The sequence below is a fragment of the Triticum aestivum genome, chromosome 4D, assembly GCF_018294505.1.
Source record: "Triticum aestivum cultivar Chinese Spring chromosome 4D, IWGSC CS RefSeq v2.1, whole genome shotgun sequence".
Classification (NCBI taxonomy): Eukaryota; Viridiplantae; Streptophyta; class Magnoliopsida; order Poales; family Poaceae; genus Triticum; species Triticum aestivum.
In genome coordinates this window covers 398,537,963-398,556,522 of record NC_057805.1, presented here as the reverse complement: position 1 = coordinate 398,556,522, position 18,560 = coordinate 398,537,963, and positions in this window count along the sequence as shown.

Below are 18,560 nucleotides of genomic sequence, written 5' to 3'. Positions count from 1 at the left end.
ACGCCGCTGCCCGCGCCGGATCCCGCTGGAGCCGCCGCCCGCCGCCGTTGACCCGCCGCCCATTGACCGGTATAAAAACCGCCCCTCTTCGCTTTGGTTTTTTTCGGTTTTCGCTTTCTAGATCGGCTTAATTTTTAGGGTTAGGGTTTTCTCGGGTTTTCTCAGTTTTTTCTGATCGGCTCTATTTAGCGAACATTCACTCGAACGTATCTGTTCGCGAACGCTTTCGTTCGTTTGTCTCTGATAGCGAACGTTCGTTCATTAGTCTTTTTCTTTTTATTTTATTTTCGGCCAGGGACCTGTTCACGATTATTTTTTTATCGCAGATTAGCCCCTGATCTTCAAACCCTCGCAACTTCTTGCTCGTTTGTCCAAATCCAGTGAAACCAATGCCAAAATCTTCGTCTCTAACCCCTCTTTCCAGTTAATCAACTTGAACATGTTTTTGACAAAATAAAATTTGGTTTCAAGCAGATTTGAATTCAAACTTGTTTTAATCATACTTTGAGTTTCGTATCTCCGATTTGATTGATTCTTTTTGCAAATTGAAGCTCTTCAGTTGAACTTTCAGTTTGGATCTTTTTATTTGAGTTTTACCATTGCATCTATGCCTGAGTGCTTATGTATGCTATTGTTTAATTGCGATAGAACTTTCGGAGTGCGAAGCGTGCTACTACGAGCCTCTAGGGTTTGCGGATCGTCAGCAAGGCAAGTAACACTTTTATCATATCCCTTTATTACCCCGTTTTTTGCATTAGATTCAACCCTCAACATTGAATGAGTAGGACTTGATAACATGTGGGCTTTGGGAAATAGTTGATGAGATAGGAACCTATTGTCATTTATTTCAAACCCTGGGAGTTACTATGTTATGCTTATACTGCTATGCTATGCTCGTAGACGTGGTTTGGTTTGAGTGATTCATGAAAGATGTGAGAGATTATTGTTAACTAAGGGTTTATTTAAGGTGGCTACTTTAATACACATCTGGGTGGATTGTTTGTGGGCACCTAGGGAATCCAGTGTGATCATCCTATGGTTTGCCACCCAGGCTCAAAGGGATCATAAGATTATTCATGCTAGAAACTTCCGTGTGCAGCCACAAGCCATTATGGGCTCTGTCATAGTTGAGTATGTTGTGTGGCCTCTTTCAGTGGTAGACTAGCAGATGTAGGGGATGTAGGTGGTACGGTCTACCCATCGAAAGAGTTAATGCTTCTGAAAGACTGTGTCTCGATCATCCGTTTCTCAAACACCCTGTAGTTCAAGAAAACCAACGGAGGAGATCAAGTCTTGTGGGGAAAAGTGCGCAAAACCTCTGCAGAGTGTATAAACTAATCATGGTTAGCCGTGTCCCCGGTTATGGACATTTTGAGTATCTGGTTCTTGAATTATTGATTTGATCTCATCACTCCTAATTAATTTTGTTGGGTTGTTAATTACTGTTTAACTGGGATTGAGATGGGGTTTCCATTCTCAATGTTTATCAACCAACTTGGTAGTTAAATAAAATATATTACTTTGTAGTAGGGAAAAATTGGCTTTTCACAAATATGATAACCATAGAGCCTCCACCAGCCATATATGCATGTAGTGTTAGCCTTTATCTTGTTCATTGATCTACAGTGTTATTTTGCCAGCATATTCCATGTGCTGACCCGTTTCGGGCTGCAACATATTATGTTGTCGACTTTTCAGATGAAGAGTAAGGTGCGCTAGGTCGTTGTCGTGCACTCAGCTATGCCGTTGGAGTTGATGGACTCATTTACCTTTGATGCTTCCGCAGTTATTTAGATGGCCTTCAGCCATAATATTGTAATAAGTTCTCTTTTGAGACATTTGATGTATTAAGTGTGTAATTGCACTCTGTTATAAATCCTTCAAGTACTATGTGTGTCAGCATTACCGATCCAGGGATGACACTTATGCACAGAGATTTGACCGTTTGAGGTCGAATCGCTACAAGATGGTATCAGAGCACACGCTGACTGTAGGACGCGACCCCTAAGAAAAGCCATAGTCATTCTTCTCTACTCATTTCTGACTCCTCTCCATTTTCCACTCTATAGATGGCGGACCCAAGGAACAAGTTTGCTCAACCGGATGAAGACACACCATTTGGACGACACTTTAAGGAAGTATTAGGTACCTGAACATCAGAATACCAAGCTTCACCGAGACCTACACCGCCAATTTACCAGAAGAGGAGCGTTGGATGATCCGAGTTCATGTTCCAGGAAGGACATTCTCGCCAGTTACTGAGCCCATAGAGTTTTCCTTTGATGCACCAACCTGGAGTCTAGGAAAGAGCCTTGCAGCCCACATCGCCATGGGACGCATCGGCGAAGTCAACAACAAGGATCTTAAGGACACCATCTACCAGATATGTGGGCGCCGAGATGAGCAATGGGAGATGATCAGCACCAGGAGGGACAAGTTCATTGCAGCCTTCATCTAGGAGTTAAACCAGCACATTCGTCGCCAGGAGAACCAAATGTGCGCAAGCATGATAGATCTGAAGAAGGTGATGACCAGGAACATGGAGCTTGAAGAGGAACTCAAGTCTACACGCGATGGATATGAGGAGGAAATCGTAGTGCTACTGGAGAAGAATGAAGACCTGAAGAAGAAGCTAGGAGTATTCATGGGAGATCTCGCACCTGAGGAGGACATCCCTTCTGAAGACTACATCATCATCGACAACACCGACTCCGACCCCGACAGTGGTGATGATGATTACGAAGACGAAGCTGGAGCGGATATCATGGAGTCTTCCACCGGTCAAAATTTCTAGTCGACCACCATTATCAGTAGTATTCCCCCATGTATATAGTAGTAGTCCGAGTGTTTTGTAACAGTAGTTAGATCGTTTGTATGCCCTTGTTTGAATTGAGTGGAGTGATATGAATGTGTTTTTCTCATGTGCATATGGGTAGTGTTTTCTCTTTAGACCCCACTCTATTCTAATCTCTTCCCTCTAAACCTATCAGATGCCTCCAAGACGTGACACCGGATTTGTCTTCCCACCGGAGCTCACTCAGTTGATCCAGCAGCAGAATGCCTTGATGCCTTGATGTAGTTGTTCCATTACTTTGTGACAATGAAAGTGCTGTCAAGATTGCTCACAACCCCGTGCAACATTCTCGAACTAAGCATATTGAAGTTCATCATCATTTCATTCGAGATCACGTTGCCAAAGGGGACATTGATCTTAAGCATGTTCGTACCGATAAGCAATTGGCGGATATTTTCACCAAACCGCTTGATGAGAAAGTCTTTTGTCATTTGAGAGGAGAATTGAACATCATTGATGCTTCAAACTTGGAGTAGGAACTCCATTTGGATACATGCAAGGCATGAGCCTATGACTAATCGTTGATATTTCTTTCATGATGCTATTTATATATCTTGGATATATTTGCGCCCTTGCATGCTATCTAACCCTTGTAGGTACTTGGATGAATCTAAATCCATGAGATTGCAACTCACTCACATCTTGATCAATCTACATCACCAAGTCTCTACACAATGGTGGTTGAAGACAAGGAAGCACGAAACCCTTCAAACATATCCTTTGACAAATTATATATTAAAGTTTTATAATTGTCATTTTGGATACACAAGTGCTCTTCCTTGCAAAACTAACCCATGTAGGTAGATGAACTCAAATTCCAAGTGGTGCTCCCAACTCTTGATGAGCTACATCAACCATGAGCAACCCACACAAGTTCAACTACATGATCAAGATCAACACCACCACCCAAGGTATGTTATTCCATCTTAGAGAAGCTTTGCTCCAAGACATGGGTCAAAGCAACTCAACAAGATGTGAATACATCAAGATGCTTAAACGAAAAATGGTAACCCCATTTTGAGCTTAAACGATGAGTATGACCTATGATCAAGTGTCTTCATTTGACTCCTAAGTCAATATACTCTAACATAGGTGACTTTGTCGCCGACCAATTCTAGATGAAGTTTTCTTGTGTTTCTCTGTGCTCTTGCATTTGTCTCATGCATATTTGTTTCCCTTTCAAAAAAACTTCATCTAGATTCCTTTTCCATTTATTTGTGTTCTGCATTCCCTGCATCCAATTCATTGCAAATATTTCAGCTAATTCCTTGCAAATCCTTGTGAGATCTTAATTGCCTAGTGAGCTGAGGTGACAAGTGTCTTCTCTGTAATGAACTCGGTCACACCGGTTTGTTTCCTTAGGTCCAACCGAAATCTTTCGGCGCCACCGAAACATACAACTCGGTGCCACCGATTTCACTACAGGAAAGACAGCTTGCCACTTATTCCTGCATTCATTTTGCTCCAGCTCCACTCAATGATTCTTGTCCTCTACCTGCATCACATTCGACATGCTGCTTTGCTCTGTGACTCAAGGACCAAACCCATTGGTAATAAAAATCCAGAAGATCCCTTCATGGAAATTGATGTCAAAGGGGGAGAGAGAGCTCACATCAAAGCTTTAACTTAATCTTTTCTATAGGGGGAGAGAATACTCAGGGGGAGTGTGTAAGAAGTCGCATGTCTTTAAGAGGGGAAAGACATGTTATTATTTGATTATTTGCATTATCTCTATTTCTTTTCTTTGCTTTGATTTTCTGTTCCCTATCTTCTCCCAATATTCCATGCAAGATTCAGGGGGAGCAAGACATCTAAGGGAAGAAAATGCTTGAATTCTTTGCATATCTTTACCTTTGGGGACATGTCTATATCCAATAGAGTACTCAGTACTCACTCTCTACATGTTATCCCAGTCTTAGTACTCTTGTGGTTTCGTTTGTTTGCTCTGGCTAGTAGATGTATCTGTGTTATCTAACCTTGTTTACTCAGGTTCATTCCTTCCTAAGCCAACTCAAGACCACAAGGTAAGTATATGCATCACAGTCATGTACATGAGGATTTCTTGCTGATGTACATATTGTTTGCAAGAAGGAATCATGAGCATGAAGGCACATTTCCTATATTCACATCATTTGCTCTGATGCATATAGCCAAGATACATGTAACACATGGCTTACTCTGTCATCCCTATGCATTCACATGCTTCTATATTCCATATTCACATGATTGCATACATATAGGGGGAGCCTATGCATGTTACATGTCTTTCCAAAGCTTTACTTGTTATTTTCTATATCTTTATCTAAAAGCTTTGATGTATGTTGTCATCAATTACCAAAAAGGGGGAGATTGAAAGCACAAGTTGTTGGAAATATGCCCTAGAGGCAATAATAAAATGGTTATTATTATATTTCCTTGTTCATGATAATTGTCTATTGTTCATGCTATAATTGTGTTATCCGGAAATCGTAATACATGTGTGAATACATAGACCACAACATGTCCCTAGTGAGCCTCTAGTTGACTAGCTCGTTGATAAACAGATAGTCATGGTTTCCTGGCTATGGACATTGGATGTAATTGATAATGGGATCACATCATTAGGAGAATGATGTGATGGACAAGGCCCAATCATAAGCATAGCACAAGATCGTGTAGTTCGTTTGCTAGAGCTTTTCCAAATGTCAAGTATCATTTCCTTAGACCATGAGATTGTGCAACTCCCGGATACCATAGGAGTGCTTTGGGTGTGCCAAACGTCACAACGTAACTGGGTGGCTATAAAGGTGCACTACGGGTATCTCTGAAAGTGTCTGTTGGGTTGGCACGAATCGAGACTGGGATTTGTCACTCCGTATGACGGAGGGGTATCTCTGGGCCCACTCGGTAATGCATCATCATAATGAGCTCAATGTGACCAAGTGTTTGGTCACGGGATCATGCATTACGGTACGAGTAAAGTGACTTGCCGGTAACGAGATTGAACAAGGTATTGGGATACCGACGATCGAATCTCGGGCAAGTAACGTACCGATTGACAAAGGGAATTGTATACGGGATTGATTGAATCCTCGACATCGTGGTTCATCCAATGAGATCATCGTGGAACATGTGGGAGCCAACATGGGTATCCAGATCCCGCTGTTGGTTATTGACCGGAGAGTCGTCTCGGTCATGTCTGCATGTCTCCCGAACCCGTAGGGTCTACACACTTAAGGTTCGGTGACGCTAGAGTTGTAGAGATATTAGTATGCGGTTAACCAAAAGTTGTTCAGAGTCCTGGATGAGATCCCGGACGTCACGAGGAGTTCTGGAATGGTCCGGAGGTAAAGATTTATATATGGGAAGTCCTATTTTGGCCACCGGAAAATGTTCGGGATTTTTCGGTATTGTACCGGGAGGTTCTAGAAGGTTCCGAAGTGGGGCCTACCTGCATGGGGGGACCCACATGAACGTGGGTAGTGGGGGCAAGGCCCCACACCCCTGGTCAAGGCGCACGAAGATCCCACCTTAGAAGGAATAAGATCATATCCCGAAGGGATAAGATGAAGATCCCTAAAAAAGGGGGATAACAATCGGTGGGGAAGGGAAATGATGGAATTTCTTTCCCCCACCTTTGCCAACGCCCCAATGGACTTGGAGGGCAAGAAACCAGCCCCCTCCACCCCTATATATAGTGGGGAGGTGCATGGGAGCAGCACCCGAAGCCCCTGGCGCCTCCCTCCCTCCCGTGACACCTCTTCCTCCCCGCTTGCGCTTGGCGAAGCCCTGCCGGGATCCCGCTACTTCCACCACCACGCCGTCGTGCTGCTGGATCTCCATCACCTTCTCCTTCCCCCTTGCTGGATCAAGAAGGAGGAGACGTCCCCGCTCCGTACGTGTGTTGAACGCGGAGGTGCCGTCCGTTCGGCGCTAGGATCATCGGTGATTTGGATCACGACGAGTACGACTCCATCAACCCCGTTCACTTGAACGCTTCCGCTCGCGATCTACAAGGGTATGTAGATGCACTCTTTTCCCTCTCGTTGCTAGAAGACTCCATAGATTGTTCTTGGTGATGCGTAGAATTTTTTTAATTTCTGCAACGATCTCCAACAGTGGTATCAGAGCCAGGTTTATGCGTAGTTTCTATGCACGAGTAGAACACAAACTTGTGGTGGGCGTAGATGTTGTCAATTTTCATGCCACTACTAGTCTTATCTTGTTTCGGCGGCATCGTGGGATGAAGCAGCCCGGACCGACCTTACACGTACGCTTACGTGAGACAGGTTCCACCGACTGACATGCACTAGTTGCATAAGGTGGCTAGCGGGTGTCCGTCTCTCCCACTTTAGTCGGATCGGATTCGATGAAAAGGGTCCTTATGAAGGGTAAATAGAAGTTGGCATATCACGTTGTGGTTTTACGTAGGTAAGAAACGTTCTTGCTAGAAACCTATAGAAGCCACGTAAAAACATGCAACAACAATTAGAGGACGTCTAACTTGTTTTTGCAGCATATGCCTTGTGATGTGATATGGCCAAAAGGATGTGATGAATGAAATATATGTGATGTATGAGATCGATCATGTTCTTGTAATAGGAATCACGACTTGCATGTCGATGAGTATGACAACCGGCAGGAGCCATAGGAGTTGTCTTTGTTTTTTGTATGACCTGCGTGTCATTGAATAACGCCATGTAAATTACTTTACTTTATTGCTAAACACGTTAGCCATAGAAGTAGAAGTAATCGTTGGCGTGACAAATTCATGAAGACACGATGATGGAGATCATGGTGTCATGCCGGTGACGAAGATGATCATGGCGCCCCGAAGATGGAGATCAAAGGAGCAAAATGATATTGGCCATATCATGTCACTATTTGATTGCATGTGATGTTTATCATGTTTTACATCTTATTTGCTTAGAACGACGGTAGCTTAAATAAGATGATCCCTCGCAATAATTTCAAGAAAGTGTTCCCCCTAACTGTGCACCGTTGCGAAGGTTCGTTGTTTCGAAGCACCACGTGATGATCGGGTGTGATAGATTCTAACGTTCGAATACAACGGGTGTAAGCCAGATTTACACACGCAATACACTTAGGTTGACTTGACGAGCCTAGCATGTACAGACATGGCCTCGGAACACGGAAGACCGAAAGGTCGAGCATGAGTCGTATAGAAGATACGATCAACATGAAGATGTTCACGATGTTGACTAGTCCGTCTCACGTGATGATCGGACACGACCTAGTTGACTCGGATCATGTTTCACTTAGATGACTAGAGGGATGTCTATCTGAGTGGGAGTTCATTGAATAATTTGATTAGATGAACTTAATTATCATGAACTTAGTCTAAAATCTTTACAATATGTCTTGTAGATCAAATGGCCCAAGCTAATGTTGCCCTCAACTTCAACGCGTTCCTAGAGAAAACCAAACTGAAAGATGATGGCAGCAACTATACGGACTGGGTCCGGAACCTGAGGATCATCCTCATAGCTGCCAAGAAAGATTATGTCCTAGAAGCACCGCTAAGTGACGCACCCATCCCAGAGAACCAAGATGTTATGAACACTTGGCAGCAGCGTGCTGATGATTACTCCCTCGTTCAGTGCGGCATGCTTTATAACTTAGAACCGGGGCTCCAAAAGCGTTTTGAGCAACACGGAGCATATGAGATGTTCGAAGAGCTGAAAATGGTTTTCCAAGCTCATGCCCGGGTCGAGAGATATGAAGTCTCCGACAAGTTCTTTAGTTGTAAGATGGAGGAAAATAGTTCTATCAGTGAGCACATACTCAAAATGTCTGGGTTACACAACCGCTTGACTTAGCTGGGAGTTAATCTCCCGGATGACGCGGTCATTGACAGAATCCTTCAGTCGCTTCCACCGAGCTACAAGAGCTTTGTGATGAACTTCAATATGCAGGGGATGAAAAAGACCATTCCTGAGGTATATTAATGCTGAAATCAGCGGGGGTGGAGATAAAAAAGGAACATCAAGTGTTGATGGTGAATAAAACCACTAAGTTCAAGAAAGGCAAGGGTAAGAAGAACTTCAAGAAGGACGGCAAGGGAGTTGCCGCGCCCGGTAAGCCAGTTGCCGGGAAGAAGCCAAAGAATGGACCCAAGCCTGAGACTGAGTGCTTTTATTGCAAGGGAAGTGGTCACTGGAAGCGGAACTGCCCCAAGTACTTAGCGGACAAGAGGGCCGGCAACACCAAAGGTATATGTGATATACATGTTATTGATGTGTACCTTACCAGCACTCGTAGTAGCTCCTGGGTATTTGATACCGGTGCGGTTGCTCATATTTGTAACTCAAACCAGGAGCTGCGGAATAAACGGAGACTGGCAAAGGACGAGGTGACGATGCGCGTCGGGAATGGTTCCAAGGTCGATGTGATCGCCGTCGGCACGCTACCTCTACATTTACCTACGGGATTAGTTTTAAACCTCAATAATTGTTATTTAGTGCCAGCTTTGAGCATGAACATTGTATCAGGATCTCGTTTAATTCAAGATGGCTAGTCATTAAAATCCGAGAATAATGGTTGTTCTATTTATATGAGAGATATGTTTTATGGTCATGCCCCGCTGGTTAATGGTTTATTCTTAATGAATCTCGAACGTAGTGTTACACATATTCATAGTGTGAGTACCAAAAGATGTAAGGTTGATAATGATAGTCCCACATACTTGTGGCACTGCCGTCTTGGTCACATTGGTGTCAAACGCATGAAGAAGGTCCATGCAGATGGAATTTTGGAGTCTCTTGATTACGAATCATTTGACACGTGCGAACATGCCTCATGGGTAAGATGACCAAGGCTCCGTTCTCCGGAACAATGGAGCGAGCAACCAATTTATTGGAAATCATACATACTGATGTGTGCGGTCCAATGAGTGTTGAGGCTCGCGGTGGCTATCGTTATGTTCTCACTCTCACTGATGACTTGAGTAGATATGGGTATGTCTACCTAATGAAACACAAGTCTGAGACCTTTGAAAAGTTCAAGGAATTTCAGAGTGAGGTTGAGAATCAACGTGACAGGAAAATAAAATTCTTACGATCAGATCGTGGAGGGGAATATTTGAGTCACGAATTTGGCACACACTTAAGGAAATGTGGAATAGTTTCACAACTCACGCCGCCTGGAACACCTCAGCGAAATGGTGTGTCCGAACATCGTAATCGCACTCTATTGGATATGGTGCGATCTATGATGTCTCTTACCGATCTACCGCTCTCATTTTGGGGCTATGCTTTAGAGACTGCCGCATTCACTTTAAATAGGGCTCCGTCGAAATCCGTTGAGACGCCGCCGTATGAATTATGGTTTGGGAAGAAACCTAAGCTGTCGTTTCTAAAAGTTTGGGGATGCGATGCTTATGTCAAGAAACTTCAACCTAAAAAGCTCGAACCCAAGTCGAAAAATGCGTCTTCATAGGATACCCTAAGGAAACCATTGGGTATACCTTCTACCTCAGATCCGAAGGCAAGATCTTTGTTGACAAGAACGGGTCCTTTCTGGAGAAAGAGTTTCTCTCGAAAGAAGTAAGTGGGAGGAAAGTGGAACTTGATGAAGTACTACCTCTTGAACCGGAAAGTAGCGCAGCTCAGGAAGATGTTCCTGTGGTGCCTGCACTAACTAGAGAGGAAGCTAAAGATGATGATCAAGGTACTTCGGATCAAGTTACTACTGAACTTCGTAGGTCCACGAGGACACGTGCCACACCAGAGTGGTATGGCAACCCTGTCCTGGAAATCATGTTGTTAGACAACAGTGAACCTTCGAACTATGAAGAAGCAATGGCGGGCCCAGATTCCAACAAATGGCTTGAAGCCATGCAATCCGAGATAAGATCCATGTATGAAAACAAAGTGTGGACTTTGACAGACTTGCCCGATGATCGGCGAGCGATAGAAAATAAATGGATCTTTAAGAAGAAGACAGACGCGGATGGTAATGTGACCATCTATAAGGCTCGACTTGTCGCTAAGGGTTATCGACAAGTTCAAGGGGTTGACTACGATGAGGCTTTCTCACCCGTAGCGAAGCTGAAGTCCGTCCGAATCATGTTAGCAATTGCCGCATTCTATGATTATGAGATATGGCAAATGGACGTCAAAACGGCATTCCTTAACGGTTTTCTTAAGGAAGAATTGTATATGATGCAACCGGAAAGTTTTGTCGATCCTAAGAATGCTAACAAGGTATGCAAGCTCCAGCGCTCCATCTATGGGCTGGTGCAAGCATCTCGGAGTTGGAACATTCAATTTGATGAGATGATCAAAGCGTTTGGGTTTACACAGACTTATGGAGAAGCCTGTGTTTACAAGAAAGTGAGTGGGAGCTCTGTAGCATTTCTCATATTATATGTGGATGACATACTGTTGATGGGAAATGATATAGAATTCTTGGGAAGCATAAAGGCCTACTTGAACAAGTGTTTTTCAATGAAGGACCTTGGAGAAGCTGCTTATATATTAGGCATCAAGATATATAGAGATAGATCAAGACGCCTCATTGGTCTTTCACAAAGTACGTACCTTGACAAGATATTGAAGAAGTTCAATATGGATCAGTCCAAGAAGGGGTTCTTGCCTGTACTGCAAGGTGTGCAATTGAGCACGGCTCAATGCCCGACCATGGCAGAAGATAGAGAAAAGACGAGTGTCGTTCCCTATGCCTCGGCCATAGGGTCTATTATGTATGCCATGCTGTGTACCAGACCTGATGTAAACCTTGCCGTAAGTTTGGTAGGAAGGTACCAAAGTAATCCCGGCATGGAACACTGGACAGCGGTCAAGAATATCTTGAAGTACCTGAAGAGGACTAAGGATATGTTTCTCGTTTATGGAGGTGACGAAGAGCTCGTCGTAAAGGCTTACGTCGATGCTAGCTTCGACACAGATCTGGATGACTCTAAGTCACAAACCGGATACGTGTATATTTTGAATGGTGGGGCAGTAAGCTGGTGCAGTTGCAAGCAAAGCGTTGTGGCGGGATCTACATGTGAAGCGGAATACATGGCGGCCTCAGAGGCAGCACAAGAAGCAATCTGGGTGAAGGAGTTCATTACCGACCTAGGAGTTATTCCCAATGCATCGGGCCCGATGACTCTCTTCTGTGACAACACTGGAGCTATTGCCCTTGCCAAGGAGCCCAGGTTTCACAGGAAGACCAGGCATATCAAGCGTCACTTCAACTCCATTCGTGAAAATGTTCAAAATGGAGACATAGATATTTGTAAAGTACATACGGACCTGAATGTAGCAGATCCGTTGACTAAACCTCTCCCTAGAGCAAAACATGATCAACACCAGAACTCTATGGGTGTTCGATTCATCATAATGTAACTAGATTATTGACTCTAGTGCAAGTGGGAGACTGTTGGAAATATGCCCTAGAGGCAATAATAAAATGGTTATTATTATATTTCCTTGTTCATGATAATTGTCTATTGTTCATGCTATAATTGTGTTATCCAGAAATCGTAATACATGTGTGAATACATAGACCACAACATGTCCCTAGTGAGCCTCTAGTTGACTAGCTCGTTGATCAACAGATAGTCATGGTTTCCTGACTATGGACATTGGATGTCATTGATAACAGGATCACATCATTAGGAGAATGATGTGATGGACAAGACCCAATCCTAAGCATAGCACAAGATCGTGTAGTTCGTTTGCTAGAGCTTTTCCAAATGTCAAGTATCATTTCCTTAGACCATGAGATTGTGCAACTCCCGGATACCATAGGAGTGCTTTGGGTGTGCCAAACGTCACAACGTAACTGGGTGGCTATAAAGGTGCACTACGGGTATCTCCAAAAGTGTCTGTTGGGTTGGCACGAATCAAGACTAGGATTTGTCACTCCGTATGACGGAGAGGTATCTCTGGGCCCACTCGGTAATGCATCATCATAATGAGCTCAATGTGACCAAGTGTTTGGTCACGGGATCATGCATTATGGTACGAGTAAAGTGACTTGCCGGTAACGAGATTGAACAAGGTATTGGGATACCGACGATCGAATCTCGGGCAAGTAACGTACCGATTGACAAAGGGAATTGTATACGGGATTGATTGAATCCTCGACATCGTGGTTCATCCGATGAGATCATCGTGGAACATGTGGGAGCCAACATGGGTATCCAGATCCCGCTGTTGGTTATTGACCGGAGAGTCGTCTCGGTCATGTCTGCATGTCTCCCGAACCCGTAGGGTCTACACACTTAAGGTTCGGTGACGCTAGAGTTGTAGAGATATTAGTATGCGGTTAACCGAAAGTTGTTCGGAGTCCTGGATGAGATCCCGGACGTCACGAGGAGTTCCGGAATGGTCCGGAGGTAAAGATTTATATATGGGAAGTCCTATTTTGGCCACCGGAAAATGTTCGGGATTTTTCGGTATTGTACCGGGAAGGTTCTAGAAGGTTCCGAAGTGGGGCCCACCTGCATGGGGGGACCCACATGAACGTGGGTAGTGGGGGCAAGGCCCCACACCCCTGGTCAAGGCGCACCAAGATCCCACCTTAGAAGGAATAAGATCATATCCCGAAGGGATAAGATGAAGATCCCTAAAAAAGGGGGATAACAATCGGTGGGGAAGGGAAATGATGGGATTTCTTTCCCCCACCTTTGCCAACGCCCCAATGGACTTGGAGGGCAGGAAACCAGCCCCCTCCACCCCTAAATATAGTGGGGAGGCGCATGGGAGCAGCACCCGAAGCCCCTGGCGCCTCCATCCCTCCCGTGACACCTCTTCCTCCCCGCTTGCGCTTGGCGAAGCCCTGCCGGGATCCCTCTACTTCCACCACCACGCCGTCGTGCTGCTGGATCTCCATCAACTTCTCCTCCCCCCTTGCTGGATCAAGAAGGAGGAGACGTCCCCGCTCCGTACGTGTGTTGAACGCGGAGGTGCCGTCCGTTCGGCGCTAGGATCATCGGTGATTTGGATCACGACGAGTACGACTCCATCAACCCCGTTCACTTGAACGCTTTCGCTCGCGATCTACAAGGGTATGTAGATGCACTCTTTTCCCTATCGTTGCTAGAAGACTCCATAGATTGTTCTTGGTGATGCATAGAAATTTTTTAATTTCTGCAACGATCTCCAACACAAGTGCTCCCTGGGTGCTTTTGGTAATTAATGTCAACATATCTCTTGTTGGACTAATGCTTCTACCTAGTATGTTTCAGATAAGTTCAACAATGGAGTGGCATGGACTAGAGGATGTGGAACCCCTTCGAGATGATAAGGACAAAAGAATGGCTCAAGCTCAAAGCACAAGACTCTACATTTTCATTTGAGTGATCTAAGATCACATTGAGTCCATAGGAAAAGCCAATACTATTGAGAGGGGATGAGGTGTTGCTTAATGGCTTGCTTTCTCAAAGTGCTTAGTGATATGCTCCAAAGCCCTCAACTACTTTCTCACATCCACATATGTCCCAAACCAAAAGTCCAAACTCAGCCCCACCGAAACTTTCTATCCAGCGCCACCGAGTTCTCTTGACATAGCCACTGCTAGAAACCTTAACCAATTCGGTCTCACCGATGGGATCTCGGTCTCACCGAGATGGGCTTGCAAACTCTTTGTTGCCTATTGCAATAATTTCGGTCCTACCGAGGTATGCAATCGGTCCCACCGAGTTTGCTTGGCCAACTCTCTGTTTCGCTTATTACCCAAATCGGTCCCACCGAGTTTGTGTAATCGGTCGAACCGAGATGAGGATTTACCCTAACCCTAGCACATCGGTCCCACCGAAATGCCTAACGGTCACATTATGAACCAAATCGGTCTGAGCGAGTTCTTTGAATTGGTCCCATCGAGTTTGGTGATTTGTGTGTAACGGTTAGATTTTGTGTGGAGGCTATATATACCCCTCCACCCACTCTTCACTCGTGGAGAGAGCCATCAGAACATGCCTAGACTTCCAACACATATTTTCTGAGAGAGAACCACCTACACTTGTGTTGAGGTCAAGATATCCCATTCCAACCACATAAATCTTGATCTCTAGCCTTCCCCAAGTTGCTTTCCACTCAAATCTTCTTTCTACCAAATCCAAATCCTTTGAGAGAGAGTTGAGTGTTGGGGAGACTATCATTTGAAGCACAAGAGCAAGGAGTTCATCATCAACACACCATTTGTTACTTCTTGGAGAGTGGTGTCTCCTAGATTGGCTAGGTGTCACTTGGGAGCCTCCGTCAAGATTGTGGAGTTGAACCAAGGAGTTTGTAAGGGCAAGGAGATCGCCTACTTCGTGAAGATCAACCCTAGTGAGGCAAGTCCTTCGTGGGCGACGGCCATGGTGGGATAGAGAAGGTTGCTTCTTCGTGGACCCTTCGTGGGTGGAGCCCTCCGTGGACTCGCACAACCGTTACCCTTTGTGGGTTGAAGTCTCCATCAACGTGGATGTACGATAGCACCACCTATCGGAACCACAGATAAAAAATCTCCGTGTCTCCAAATTGCGTTTGCACACTCCAATCCCTTCTCTTTACATTCTTGCAACTTGCATGCTTTACTTTGCGCTGCTCATATACTCTTGTCATGCTTGCTTGATATGTATTGTGAATGTTTAAACTTGTGCCAAAACTCCACATCAACTTAAGGAAATTAAAAACTGCAACTTTTCTTCTTAGAGTCTATTCACCCCCCTCTAGACGCCTCTTATTGATCCTTTCAGATTGTTTGTGCAGGTACTAGGCGATTTGCGTGTAGTCTCCTACTGGATTGATACCTTGGTCCTCAAAAACTAAGGGAAATACTTACGCTACTTTGCTGCATCACCCTTTCCTCTTCAAGGGAAAACCAACGCATGCTCAAGAGGTAGCAAGAAGGATTTCTGGCGCCGTTGCCGGGGAGATCTACGCTCATGTCAAGACATACCAAGTACCCATCACAAACTCTTATCCCTCATATTACATTATTTGACATTTGCCTCTCATTTTCCTCTCCCCCACTTCACCTTTGCCTTTTATTCGGCTTCTTCCCGTATGTATCTTTGTTTGTGTTTCCATGTGCCTTCTATTTGCTTGCATCTTTGCTTGCTAAAAATCTATTGATATGGATCCACTTAAAGTGTTTTACTTGGATCATCTTCGATCCTTATGCGCTCGTGCTGAAACCCCAACTAGCTTAGTTGATGGGAAATCTTTAGATGAGCATGCTCATTTTGTGCGTCACCATTTGTCTGAAAAAGGGAGACTCTTCTGGGATCAAATAAACAGATTGTTGTGTTATGCTTGGAATCTTTTTGAAGTTTATGATTTTACTTGTTGCTCTAAGAACCCTAAAAAACACCTTCCCTACCTATGTGAATTTAATGATAATGAAATCTTATCTTCTTATGCAAAGGGTGTTTATAGTTACTATGATATCGAACAAATTGAAGAATTTGTTTCTTTTAAGGGTGCTTATGAAGTTGCTTCTTTGATTCAAAAGTATGATATTACTCTCTACAAATCTGAAAATTTTGACATACTTAAATATTGCTATGAAAACTATGCTCATAATGTCTATGTCAAAAAAATTATTGAGAGAATGACCGTTGCTTTGGAAGAAAATAATGATATGCATGAATCTATAGATAATGATGATTCCGATGATTTGATTGAAATTTCCCTTGATGAACATGATGCTTGCTATTCTTGTGGCCATGATGCCAATATTTTTGAAGACGAATTTGCTATAGTTCCTTATGTTAAACATGAGATCGTTGCTATTGCACCCATACTTGATAGTTCCTTCGATAGAAAGCATGATTTGCAATGATGTTATTATAAATTCTATTAATGTCAATTGTGCTAATAATATGCAAAACCCTAAGCTTGGGGATGCTAGTTTTTCTATGTCTACTACTTGTTGCAATGATCATGATTGGGGTGATTCTTGTTATGATCTTGAAAATTTATTTAAGCCCCATGATGAATATGGGATTGATAATAGTGTTTGCAATAATATTGAAAGTGGGTTTGGAAGAGTGTCAACTTTATATCCCACATATTTGGGGAATGTTCAATCTTATGGTATTCTTGATAAAAGTGGGTTTGGAGGGGTCATGACTTTAGTTAATGATAATCCCACTATTTTGGAAGAGTGTCAACTTCGCATGCATGTGGATCGTGTTGAGAATATGTTATGTGATTTCTATTTTGTTGAATTTTCTTATGATCCTACATGTAATTATTATGAGAGAGGAAAATATGGTTGTAGAATTTTTTATCTTACTAAATTACCTCACGTCATGTTGAGATTGCTATCATCTCTTTCTTCTTCCTCGCATATGCTAATTTTTGCTTGCTATGATAATTTGTTTGCTTATAAAATGCCTATGCATAGGAAGTATGTTAAACTTAGATGTGTTTATCACGTGTTTTATGATGCTCTCTTTGTGCTTCAATTCTTGTCTTTCATGTGAGCATCATTAAAATTATCAATGCCTAGCTAAAAGGCTTTAAAGAAAAGCGCTTGTTCGGAGGCAACCCAATTTTATTTTTGTTTTTTGCTTTTTGTTCCTGTTTAGTAATAAATAATTCAGCTAGCCTCTGTTTAGATGTGGTTTTATGTTTTAATTAGTTTTTGTGCCAAGTAGAACCTTTGGGAAGACTTGGGTGAAGTCTTTGCAATCTTGCTGTAAAAAACATAAACTTTAGTGCTCTCAAGATTAACTGCCATTTTTTTACTGGAGAGTGATTTTAGGTTGATTCTTTTTGCATATGATTAATATATAAATACCTCACGTACACCAATTTATTTCAGAATTTTTGGAGCTCCAGAAGTATACGTTTGATATAGATTTCTGACTGTTCTGTTTTTGACAGATTCTGTTTTTCGTGTGTTGTTTGCTTATTTTGATGAATCTATGGCTAGTATCGGGGGGTATGAACCATAGAGAAGTTGGAATACATTAGGTTTAACACCAATATAAATAAATAATGATTTCATTACAGTACCTTAAAGTGGTGGTTTGTTTTCTTACACTAACGGAGCTCATGAGATTTTCTGTTTAAGTTTTGTGTTGTGAAGTTTTCAAGTTTTTGGGTAAAGATTTGATGGATTTTGGAATAAGGAGTGGAAAGAGCCTAAGCTTGGGGATGCCCAAGGCACCCCAAGGTAAAATTCAAGGACAACCAAAAGCCTAAGCTTGGGGATTTCCCGGAAGGCATCCCCTCTTTCGTCTTCGTCTATCGGTAAATTTACTTGACGCTATATTTTTATTCACCACGTGATATGTGTTTTGCTTGGAGCGTCTTGTATGATTTGAGTCTTTGCTTCTTAGTTTACCAAAGTCATCCTTGCTTTACACACCTTTTGGGAGAGACACACATGAATCGGAATTTATTAGAATACTCTATGTGCTTCACTTATATCTTTTGAGCTAGATAATTTTTGCTCTAGTGCTTCACTTATATCTTTTTAGACACGGCGGTGGTTTTATTTTATAGAAATTATTGATCTCTCATACTTAACTTATATTATTTTGAGAGTCTTTTAGAACAGCATGGTAATTTGCTTTGGCTATAAAATTAGTCCTAATATGATGGGCATCCAAGATGGGTATAATAAAAACTTCCATATAGAGTGCATTGAATACTATGAGAAGTTTGATACTTGATGATTGTTTTGAGATATGAAGATGGTAATATTAAGTCGTGCTAGTTGAGTAATTGTGGAATTGAGAAATACTTGTGTTGAGGTT